Source organism: Phodopus roborovskii, unplaced genomic scaffold (genome assembly GCF_943737965.1).
Source record: "Phodopus roborovskii unplaced genomic scaffold, PHOROB, whole genome shotgun sequence".
NCBI classification, from domain to species: Eukaryota; Metazoa; Chordata; class Mammalia; order Rodentia; family Cricetidae; genus Phodopus; species Phodopus roborovskii.
Window position 1 is genome coordinate 432097 of NW_026125966.1, and position 9751 is coordinate 441847.

The window sequence follows — 9751 nt, forward strand, 5'->3', positions numbered from 1 at the left end:
TGTATCATGCAGCCATAGGGTGGTGGCACCTGAAGAGGCTTGTGAGAACCAGGTAGGGAGTCCTCTGAGATGAATTCCAAAACCTGTGTTCCTCACAAGCACTCTGGAAAATTTACCTTCTTTGACTCAATCTCCTGACTCACAAAACAGGGGGGAACTAAGTGATAGACATGACACACAATTGAGAGAAGTATTAAATGAGGAAGGCGAAAAAAGTGGCCAGCAGAATGTGTGCCACAAGATATGGGACAAAGATGAGTATTTAAATATCAATCCACACAGTCTGCTGAGCAGCTGGCCTTCAGTCTAGCCATGGCTAATTGGGTGGTCTCTTTGGCGGAGTGACTATAATTTTGGGTATATCAGTTAGATGATGACACACTTTTAGTACACCCTCTCCAGTGTGTGAACATTCTGGTGCTTCATGGTAACATGAGTAGGTATGCTCCTTCTACCTACATGGAGAGCAACAGAAGTGGCAAGACCCATATTTATTTCTCCTTGCTATTAAAAGGGAACATTAGGAGGTTTGGTAAATGGCTTAGTGTAAGAGCTATACATATAATACATATGAGAAACCGAGTTTAATTTTTAAGAATTTGATAAAAATCTGATGAGACACTATACATCATGAGGCACAGACTGAACATTTCCTGAGGCTCAATAGATGCTTGTTCTAACTGAAATCAGTTACATCCAAGATCAATGTGAAATGTTCTTAAAAATAACATATAAAGTGGCTGAGGAAGATCTTTAAAGTGAACTTCAGTTCTCCTCTGACACATGTACATACTCCTGTACACACACATAAATACACCACATTTTAGGGACAGCTTATGAGTTCCTGGGGTTAAAGAGAAGCCAGAGGCCAATATCAGTGATCTGAGGTATCTACCCCATCATTGCATAGTGTCACTGTATGAGACACACCCTCCACATGCAGGAATAACTATTTATCATTTCACCTGGTGTTTGTATAACAGAATTTGGGAATACATCTCTCAGATGGACTCCTTGTAAAATTATGTACTAGTGGAATCTCTAGTCACCAGAAGCTGGGATTGGGCTTAAACATCTGCTTGCTAATAGAAAGACTCTGTTCCTCAAACCTGGGTGACTCCAGAGGCTGTACAAGTATCAAAATAGCAGCTGCCCTTTCCAGAGTCCACGAGAGATGTGGAAGTCATTATGTCTACATGTAGCAGAGCAGGCCTCAGAAGAGCACGGTACCATTTCTTCACTCTTTCTCTACAGCCACATGGGTGCTGTGTGGAAAGGGTTTGGACAGTACATTCTAGACGGTTTACTGATATCCATTTGGTAATAACCTCCCACATCTGTAATTACAGAATACAATGAACTCTGCTGGTATAAATGATAAGTGGGTGCACAGCATCCATCTGATAGAATGACAATTAAAAGAGGGGGAGAATGTGGACACAATCAGATGGAAATGTCCGGAGGAGATTAACTTTCAATTTGGTCTGCAAAACAAGTAGGAAGCAGAATTTCTCAAACACCTAAATGGAAAAAAATAGAAGAGGTGTCCATATGTATATAAACAGACTGCCAAGCATGTGCACACACTATGCACACCTGACTGTATGTGTTTTGGTGAAATAAATATAGCCTGAAATCTTTCTAATATTTATGATTACTCTATGCACTCATGTGTACCACCATGTGCATATGAATGCTAAAGGTGAACTTGTGATGTCAGTTTTCATTCCCTGTTTAGATGTGCCTATTCCTGTGAAGTCAGCTATAGCCCAGGTAGGTTCAAAGGTTGGAATTGAAGGAGGTTCATATGGAAAGAGCAGAAGGTTGCAAAGTATGTATAGTCTACTAAAGAGAATGTGGAAATACCATAGGGTGGAAAAATAAAAGAGTTTTTAATACCAGATTGATCCAATCTCAGATGTGTTTTAGGAATGCATGATATATGGAGGTTGGAGTAAGAGAAGGCAACTTCAGAGCAATAGAAGGATCATAAGGGTTTATTATCCGGGGGTAATATACCAAAAATTCAAGTTCCGATGCTCATTCTAGATTCATTGGGTTTGGAGCTGGGTTCAAGAGTCTGGAGTTTTCAATCAGCATTTTCAGGTCATTCTAAACTCCACAGATTATAACTGAAGTAACATTAAAAACAAACGACATCCCAACATCAACACTTCTCCATGTTTCCTTGGCTAGTTTTCTCATGTAGCTCCCAATTAGCTCATTGCCAAGAAACAGTCATAGACATCTCTGAGCAACAGTGATCACTGACAGCTGACAGTTTCCTGAGAGTACAAGGATAGAAGATCTTTCTCGACCTAAGTAAAGACCTGGCTATTTTGAGAGAGCCAAACATGGGAGTTGTTTCCACATCTCTTGTAACATTTGAAACTTAGAAATTCTGTTTCCATATACATAGCAAAAGTTGTGGTGATGTACTTAAAAACCAACATCAGCTGCAGTGCTGAATTCTAGGACTCCCATCTCCCAACATCAGCATCTCTGAAAGAAACTTTGCAGAAACTGAAAGCTGGTCTGCATAGGTAGTAACACATCAAGGGAAACGTATTTAGATTGTGATCATAACCTAACTAACATACTTGCCTTATTCCACTTAAAAAGCCACAGAAACCTACTTACAAATCACCTCTGTGAATACAAGTTACTGTGGAAGGACAGAAGCTCAGTGAGGCAGAGGAACATGATCCCAGACAGATCTACCTACAGGAGAAGAACCCCATCCCATCTTTGCAGTACCTTCCTTTCATCATATCACATCTCAGAAGCAGCTTCTGTTTAGATCCGTGGAACTTAAGGAGACTGTCCACTGGAGCACTACTTGCACACTCTTCAGAATGTCACACTCGGAATTAATAGCAGTGGTGTGTGTGTGTGTGTGTGTGTGTGTTGTCCCTCAACTCACTTGGAAGAACCACAAATTAAAGGGCAGCCATGTATGTGAACACCAGACACATGAGTGGTTAAGGGGAAGAAACCCTAGGTGCCACTTGGTTAATTTCTGGTTGTTTTAAATTTGTTTTCTTTCACAACACATGGAAAGCAAATCTCTCTCATGTGGCAGTCTGAATTTCTTCATCTCACTGACAAAATGACCCTCCTCAGTGGTCAATCACGAAAAGCGTATAACTTCATTCTACTCATGCAAGACATGCAACTAACATTAATGAAAAAACTTCAAATATTTTGATTCTGACATTGAGGCTTTTCTCCAAACTAGTTAGAATATGGTTATATTGACATCCACCCTCCATTACAGGCCCTTACTATTTATATTATGTTTGGTAAGTAATCCAGATATTGAGTATAGCTAAGTGTCTATGTAGGGAATTTACCATCCCAGAGAGTGCAAAAGGAAAAGAATATCATCCCTAGATAGTACAGTAATAAAACATAGCTGTGAGTGTAGCTCATGTTAAAACACACATGGTTCTTGATCCTTTCTGTAGCGTGCAAGCAGACAAACACACACACACACACACACACACACACACACACACACAGCAAAACAGACAAGTAAAATAGGAAAAATAATTCTATTGTTCCTTCATTTCACTTAAATTTGTTCATTTGACTGATCAAATAAAAAAAATAATAAATCAAACTCTTATGATCTGATGATTCTTTAGGCCTTGAAATAGCCTTGTGGGTAAAGATGCTTGCTGTCAAAGATAAAGACCTAAGTTAAGTCTTCTAGATTTACACAAACAAAAATTAGGAGAGAACAATTCAAATCCTAATTTGGCCCCTGATCTTATGTTTACAATGGCAAGGGTTCACCTGCCCACACAGACACTGACAAATAAATAATTAATAGTGTAGAAAGAGTTCACTTAATTCTTCAAGACAATATCTGTCTAAACATTTGCTGTGCTCACAAGATTTGTATATCAATGAAAGAATTGCAAAGGTGGAGTATACCTAGGACTCAGGAGACCATCTAAAAAGAAGAGGATATTCTTGTGTTTATGTGAACATTGAGGTCACATTTGAGAAGTGTGAAGCAATTTGCAAAAAGCACTCTCCCCCTCTAAACAATAATCCTGAAGAACACACCAAGGAAATAACAGAATTATGAAGAGTTTTGAAGAATTATTGGAGCTGGATTTGAAAAGTCATATGGGCTTCAATGTGTAGCTCTTGAGGTTTGTGGAAACTGATTCAAATAAGATGTTCAAGTGAACACTGAGAAGTGAAAACAATAAAGAAGTTAGTAGTGCAATTCTTGGGTTGGAGTAACAGATTGGAGATGGGAATTCAAAGCAGAAAATATGGAGGTCAACAGAGCTTGTATTTTAATGTAAATGAATACTCCCTCGGGGTAATACCAAAAACAACTAATAAAGAATAACTTTTTGTGGTATATATCATCATGTCTCCATCTCCAAACTAAAGGATTATAACAGCTATTGAAAATCTATTAAGAACCAGTCAGGAGTGTTGCAGGCTTTTAATCCCAGCCTTTGAGGCTGAGGTATGCGGATCTCTATGATTCCAAGACCTGCCTGGTGTATAAGAACTGGTTCCCAGGCAGCCTCTGAAAAACCTGTTCCAAGAAACAAAAAAAAAATTCTACTAAGAAAACTATGAAAACGAGTCATCAAGAATGCAACCAGATCCAAATTATAAAGGATCTCAGTCTGTTCTTCACTACCTTGCCAATATGCCATGTTGATATTTTCTGCTTAGTGAATTTGAACAGTGTCACTGCTGGCCTACAGCACACATGCACTGGAGTTTCAGGCTTATTCTGCATGTAAGAAAGCTTAGTTGGGGCCAAAACCCCACACCAGTCAGCTCTGCCCTAAAACCACATGGCCCAAAGTGATAAACTGAATTTGGGCAGGTACAGGTGGTACCTAGTTTTGCAACTTGGTGTGGTTCAGTGGGTACAGCAAACACAGGTAGCTCCCAGAACTTCCTTGAGGGCAATTAATATTAATCAGTTTATTCTTCTGTTCAATCACCCTGAAGGTAACAACTGGGGAAATGAACTGACACATCAGCTCTAACTTTCAATTTAGGGAAAAACAAACCAAATTTCTGTTGCTTAAAAACTTTAGATGGCCTGTTTTGTTTGTTTGTTTGTTTGTTTTTGTTTTCTTTTCCAACATACTTTGCCAAGTTCCTACATAGTTTTCTTGGAGGAAATTCAAAGCAGTCATTATATGGAAGCACATGGAGCAATGAAATGAGACCTGACCCTGGAAAACAAAAAGACATTTCAGAGCACTGACTATCAGGTCCTATATTTGAGATACACAAAAGCATCAGCTAATTTCATGAGGCTTACAAATAGGATGCTAAATAGGGCAGTGCTGAGCAGAATGACTTCAGGAATTAGCACATACACACACACACACACACACACACACAAACACACACACACAAACACACACACACACACACCACTGCTATTAATTCCGAGTCAAGAAGGGATATTTCTTAGGAGTCAAGTGGTATAACTGGGCTGATCACAGTGAGTTCGAAGTGTGAATGCGTCCTTGTCTTTTACCTCAGAGGCCATTTTCTGACACTGATTATGACTGAGGATGACGTCTCTGCGTAGGAGAGTTTCCCCCTAGCTACTACAGTGTGGCTTTTGGACTGGAGAGGATAGGACAGAATGTGATAGTAGCTGTAACTTGGGGGCTGAGCTTTCACTGGGGCTGTGCCCCAGCCCTTGGAATGTAGGGCTGTAGCCCCAAACTTGGTGCTTCAGCTTTTAGTGTTCCATAGGATTGTGTTTTTTTTTTTTTTCTTTTTTGACTTTGTAGGACAGAGTGCGATAGTAGCTGGGGATAGGGGGCTGAGCTTTCACTCCGGGGCTGTGCACCAGGCCTCGGAGTGTAGGTCTGCAGCCCCACACTGGGTGCTTCAGCTTCTCTTGCTCCAGCTCTCCAGGACTCTGGTGCTGGAGGTCAGAGTGCCAGTGTTGATGCATCAACTGAGATAAGGAGGTGGAGAGGGCAGTGGTGCCAGCCGGCCCCAGAACCCTTCCCTTTCCCAGTGCCCCCCTGACTGTGCTCTGCTCTGCTGCTGTCCATCTGTCCAGCTGCAAGGCCCCCCATCGTGGGCACAGGGATGGCGGAGACTCGTACTGCCACTGTGGAGTGCCCATGGAGGATTTTTGAGCTGCTGCCAGTTCAAATTATCTTCATGTTCTATGAATTTAAAGTAAGTAGTGCCATGCTCATGGTTCATTTGCCCATGAATAAAAATGCTCTATGGAGGTTCTAAATGAAATAAGGAATTTGGTCATTTTCATCATGTTGGCTGTTTGGGGAGAAAATACACAAAACTAATCCACAGTTGTAGTCTATTGCCTATAGAATTACACATGCAAAACAAGGGAAGGGAGTGATTATTTTTCCTTGGGTTGCTGGGAAAGTCTTTAGACTGAGCAAATAAGTTTTAGTAGATGAGGTGTGAAAACAGCATGCACAGGAGCTCACAGCATAAGTGATCCAAGGGCCTGATGTGAAATGATGCTTACTGTAGACCAGTGGGTCTCAAGGTGTGCTGTGGGGTGTGAGATCCAGCACAGGCTCATCAGTGGTGAGACCCATAGAAAAAAATGTATAGATATTCCTGATAGTATGAGAATCAAATGTCAGGAAAAAAAACACAGGAAGGAGAATTGATAGGGGTAAGAATAGAGAAGTTGGTCCTAAATAGGGCAAGAAGAAATAAGAGCTAAAATGAGTGTGACTTTCTTGATTAGCTGTAGAGATAGGTGGGATGTGTGGAGAATCTAGAATAATCCCAAGTTCCTGGCTGTGTCAGTTAAGTTACTGAGATGGGGCTTATGGGAAGAGAAGCATATTGTAGATGAGAGATGATTTCAGATCACACTGATCTTCCTCAGAATCCACACTTAGGGCCTAGGGAGATGGCTCAGTTCGGAAAGGAAAGTGCTTGCTATGATCTGGAGTTGGAGCCCTTAAGGCAATGTAAATGCTGGGTGGAGGTGTGAATAGAGGAATCCCAGGTTCACTGGTAATCAGTTTATCAGAGAATGTGTCAGCTCTAGATTGAGTGACAGACTCTGCCTTAGAAAAATTGAGGTAGAAAAGGAAGACATTATCACAGCAGCCTTTGGCTTTTCACATAAAATACACAGGCACCTAGCAGTTACCAACACTTATTTTTGATAAGGTTGTGGGTGAGGAACATGGAGGGATTTTGCAGACTTGGCTGGATTTTCTGTGGTTCAGTGGGCTGTGTGGATGTGTGCTGCATTTTGTAAGGGAACAGTTCAGGATGGTGTTAGCTGTGAGTCTTCTATTGGTGCTGTTTGTCAGATTGAGAAAAGTAGTCCTAGTTTGCAGTCTCCTGATGATTAGAAGGTTGATTTTCTTACATATTTTATTACTATCTGTTGAGATCTTCTTTTTCTTCATTTCTTTTACTGTGGATTATGACATTGGTTTTTTTAACTGAACATTACATTCCTTTCTGTGTACATATGGTGTGTGTGTTTGTGTGTGTGTGGGTGTGTATGTAAATGCAAAGCCCCAAGAGTCGGTTTTATCCTTCTACCACATTGGTGATGGGGGTCAAACACAGGCCCTAAGGATTGGTGGCAAAGTTTTTACCTGCTGAGCTATCTTCCAGGCCCAATAATATTAAAATTTTTATTTAGATGTATTTATTATATATAGTGTGTTCTTTCTCCTTATATCCCTGCAGGCCAGAAGAGGGCACCTCATTGCAGATGGTTGTGAGCTACCATGTGGATGCTAGGAACTGAACTCAGAACCTCTTGACAACTAGCTAATGTTTTTAACCATTGTGAGATCTTTCCAGCCCTTGCACCCACATATTTTTTTACAAAGTCTTTTATAACTATAAATTTTCCTGTTACACACTGAATTAGTTGTTTTGTGTAAGTTTTGTGTTGCATTTTATTATTTAAAACAAAAAAAAACCTTTTATGTTCATTGATGTTTTGCTCTTGCATGTATGTCCATGCCTCACATGTTTGCTGTGCTTAAAGATGCCTTAAAGTGTGACATATTTCCCTGGAAATGGAGTCATAGATAGTGGTGAGCCACCAAGTGGATCCTGGGAACCAAACATGGGTCATTTATCTACAAGAATGACAAATGCTCTTAACTGCTGAGCTCTCTCTCCAGCCCTTCCTGGTTTTTTTTTTTTTTTTTTTTTTTTTGATAACTGATTTTAACCCGTTGTAATCAGAGAATATGCTTCTGGACATGGGAATTTTTTAATTGAATTTTTACTATTTTAAACTATTTGTATGTGTGTGTATGTGCTTGTAGCTTCCACTGCCCAAGGAAGCAGCAAGAGGGCATCAGATCTCACAGAGCTGGAGTCATGGGCAGGCACTTAGGGATTTCTTGACATGGATTCTGGGAACTGAAGTCTGCTCCTCTGCAAGAGCAGCAAATGTTTTCAGCTGCTGAGCCATTTCTCTGGGCTTGGCCCTGTGATTTGATTATTTAAAGAAACAAAACAAAAAACAAAGAAAGAAAATATTGAGATGTGTTTTAGCTTAGTGCCTGGATTTTTTCTGAAGAATCTTCCATGTACATTTGAGAGTGAATGTATTTTCTGCAATTATTGCATAGTATTTTGCTAGTATGATAGTCTAACTTATTTGTAGTGATTTTACCTCATTCTCTTTTCATGCTGACTCACTGAAAGTGAGATCTAAAAATAACTAACTACTGTTGATGAACGGTTTGTTTTATCCTTACTTCAACAGATTTACTTCATTTTGTGGTTCTCTTGCATAAAATCCTACATCTTAAAGACTGAGCTAGCCTTTTCCATCACATCTTTGTTTCTAGTAACAGTTTTAGTCTTAGCCTTTTTTATCTGCTATCAGAGGAGTCAATCTACTTGTTTATGATCAGTTAGTATTGGGGCCTGGTGATAAAGACTAGAATAACCCACTGAGGGAAGATGGATTCAGGAAGAGGTAATATATGCAATTAACTGCAGGCATTACTCTGTGAGGTGTGGAAGAATATTTTAGAGGGTATGTGGAGGGCTTGGTTATACATTCATTGTCTTTGGAGGGAGATAATGGAAATATTTGCCATGCATGAATATCTGTTCTGGTGATCCTAGAGGCAAATCGTTGTTATCATTGCCTTGCAACATGATATCACACTTTTGTGTATGTGGCTCAGGTAAGAAAAAGAGAGAGACAGGACCAGGATAAAATATTTTTAACCCTTTTCTGAGCCCTTGTAAGGTCAGTCCTGTACCTTAAGGATCTAAAACACAAGGTTAAAGGAACTCTCCATGAAACCCAGAGCAGAGGCTGTGCATCTACACTTTGGATCCTTTCTGGAGTCACAGATGTAAAAAGGAAAATAAAGATACAGGGAATAAAAAAAGAGGATACTATTGCATGTATTTTTTTTTGGTAGAAGTTAATAAGCTGTAGATAGCAGCTTGTAAAAGGTCCTTGTCATGTACTAGCATAAAACAGGTTTTATAGATAGTAATTATCTAAGGATTTGTTGTTCATTTTGTCAGACCCCAAGGAGAAGACAGCTGTGGAGTTTCTAGATGGTGTATGTTGATGCCTGGAACGAGTCAAGCCCATCATTTCTATGGTTGTTTTTGAAAGAGGCATTTTCTTTTTGGGCTCAAACTGCATTAATTTAACTCAAGAGACAGGAAAGAAGGGTTTAAATCCCAACTCTGAAGCTCTGTCAGTTGTTTTTCTCACTCTCCCTTCCTCAGAGGACAAGCT

At 40.0% G+C, this 9751-nt stretch overlaps 1 non-coding gene across 1 annotated transcript; it reads left to right on the forward strand.

Annotated features, from left to right (window-relative positions):
* The first annotated feature begins 9231 nt into the window (after nt 1-9231).
* LOC127218178 (small nucleolar RNA SNORA26) lies at nt 9232-9353 on the forward strand. The gene has a single exon (XR_007834162.1). It is a non-coding gene; the product is annotated as a small nucleolar RNA SNORA26 (small nucleolar RNA).
* The last annotated feature ends 398 nt before the right edge of the window (nt 9354-9751 follow it).